The sequence below is a fragment of the Nannobrachium achirus genome, assembly GCF_963921795.1.
Source record: "Nannobrachium achirus genome assembly, chromosome: 23".
NCBI lineage: Eukaryota > Metazoa > Chordata > Actinopteri > Myctophiformes > Myctophidae > Nannobrachium > Nannobrachium achirus.
This window is the reverse complement of record NC_137830.1, coordinates 22,232,395-22,234,925: the sequence shown is the minus strand read 5'-3', so window position 1 is coordinate 22,234,925 and position 2,531 is coordinate 22,232,395. Positions and strand designations below refer to the sequence as shown.

The 2,531-nt window shown below is 40.3% G+C and overlaps 1 pseudogene across 1 annotated transcript; it reads right to left on the bottom strand.

The window, feature by feature from the left end:
- Positions 1-761: 761 nt before the first annotated feature.
- LOC308308797 (C-C chemokine receptor type 4-like) lies at positions 762-1,674 on the bottom strand (annotated as a pseudogene). The gene has a single exon. The product of its transcript is annotated as a C-C chemokine receptor type 4-like (transcript).
- Between the last annotated feature and the right edge of the window lie 857 nt (positions 1,675-2,531).

Sequence of the window (2,531 nt, the reverse complement as noted above, 5' to 3'; positions counted from 1 at the left end):
GTGTGTGTGTGTGTGTGTGTGTGTGTGTGTGCGCGCGCGTGTTTGTGGGATATACAGAAAAGTAGAGCTTCATCTTGCATAATGGTATTATTGGGCTTATGGGCTCCAATTGCGCAGGTTGTGTCCGTGTCTGCATGTGTAATGATTTCTCACCATGTTGCGTCATTATCTGCCAACACGTTCTTCAAAATAATGAGCAATAGACTAAAAGTCAGGTCTGTGCAATGTTGATAGATTCATCTGACCAGAAATGAATCAGAATAAGCTACTCAATGGTATGTATGGTCATATGGTGACATCATTATAATTATGTCAGTATTGAGTGTGACTATGCATCTGTTTTGCAACTTTGGGAAAGTTGCATATGCTTTAGTGGTGATCATGTACCGTCTCCATCTCCTACGCGACATGGTGCTGAAAAGAGCTACTGTTGCTGATGCTTCATCTTCAAATACGTGTGTATTGTTAATGATGTGTTTAGACAACTTTGTGTATTAATTACATTTTCTGAGAAAATGTTTCTCAGACAGTTTGCAGGACTGACAGAGGCCATATCAATTGGATCACTGCTGCAGCCTGCAACAGGCGCGATCTCTAGATGTGAATGGCGCGAAGCGCTGGAAACTTTACTTTATTTATTAAGTTACAAAGCCCAAATTGGAAAACCATATCTTTGGATATGCCAAACTGTTTAAAACAGAGTGGTCATGCAAATGAAAGTAAATGAGTTACTTAATTTAGTTATTTGTAGAATTGGTGCCTTAAATTTGTTTTAATGCAATTGAGTCCACAGACTCCACACCATTTTCATCCACACAGGGGGTTTGTTGTGGATTATCAGGCTCTTTGACTCTGTCCTGAGGGATAAGGGTGGTCATAACCTGACACAGCTTACATGGAGCACTGTTCATCAACTTAAGGAGGTTCCTCCTGAACCTCCCCCCTACACAAAAATACAGGAGAGGGTTGAGACAGCTGTGAGAGTAAGCAATGACCTCTGTGATTTGTAAAGTCAATCTGATTGCCTTGCTGCTTTTACATTCTGTATAGACATCAAGCAACTCCAATGCTTTGAAGAAGGAAGCAACATTATAGGGAGTCCAGCAGCAGAAAAAAGCAGTTACAACAATGATAACCAAGCGGAGTGCATTTTGTTTAATGGGTGTTTGGTTCAATCGGAGCACACAAATGATCCTGGTGTAGCAAAAACCCATGATGGCCATCGGAATCAGTAAGCCTAGAATGTTCATTTTGAAAAGGCCGAAGATAGCCCAGAAATGCCTTTCGTATGGTGTGGTACCATTCTCATTCTCAGGGGTGTATAAGGGAGCACAGAATGTTTTGTTTGTATTTGGGGACTCCTGAACCTGTAGAAAAAGCAGTTCTGGAAAAGAGGCGAGAAATCCAGCAAACCATACAACAGCCGCTACAGTAATTCCAACAGAGCCCTTTCTTGTTTCTGGTGCAGAAAAAACATGCACTATAGCCAGGTACCAGTCAACGCTCATCAGGATGATGAAAAAGATCCCGCAGTAAAATCCAATAAGGTAAGCACCGAGGACACATAGCATCCCCAAACGGCCACTGGTCCCGGGCTTGGTGAGCTAGGAAGGGAAGGGAGCACACTAGGAGAAGGTCAGCAAAGGCCAGATTGAGGAGGCCCACATCAGTCATGGTACGAATCCTCTCCCCAAATAGTTTGACCCAGAGGACAAACACATTCCCTAGAAATCCCAGGACAAAGAAGAGAGAATAGAGCACTGGTAGAAAGTTCGGTCCATGCTCTTCATATTTACATGGGCCATAGTCGGAGTAGTCATAGTCGGGAGACATGGTGGTCATGGTAGATGATCTAAGAGAGTTATTGGAGAAGAGAACGGATTAGGTTTTTATAATGAACATAGGCCTATCTATCAACAAAGATGTGTAGAAAATATGATGGAATGTGCTTCAAGAGTCTCTACATTTCTGCATAATGTTTTCATTTCAGATTGCTATTTAAACTCATAAAACGTAAAGGAGTTAAGTGTTTGCAGGCAAGTATTCGAGGAAGCAGTAAAACCCTCACTAAATAAAATAAACTATATTTCATAATATTATGAATGCCCCTTTCTCTTAAATTGTCTTTATATTATGAAGAAAATATTAAAGAGAAAAAGACTGATTCTGTCAAATCTGTATTTTAAGTATTATAAACAAATACTCAGATGGTTATTTAGCAGTAAGAGAGAGACTGACAGGCCCAGCATTCTTTACTAAATCCATCAGAAGACATTTGCCACTTCACACATGAGCTCATATGATTGATCCGCAAATTAAAAGGTTTCAGAACCACTAATAGTGCAACGGTAAATTTGAAAGAAAACTGATTTTCATGTTTATTGTCTCCACCAGCCGAAAAGGCACATTTTTTCCAATTATTCCTTTAGATGTTATCCAAAAATCATGCAGATCAGTACACAGTATCTCTATAGTCATGTGATCAAGACGGATCTGTCCGATTGAGATTTAATATTCCATCCTAATTTGCT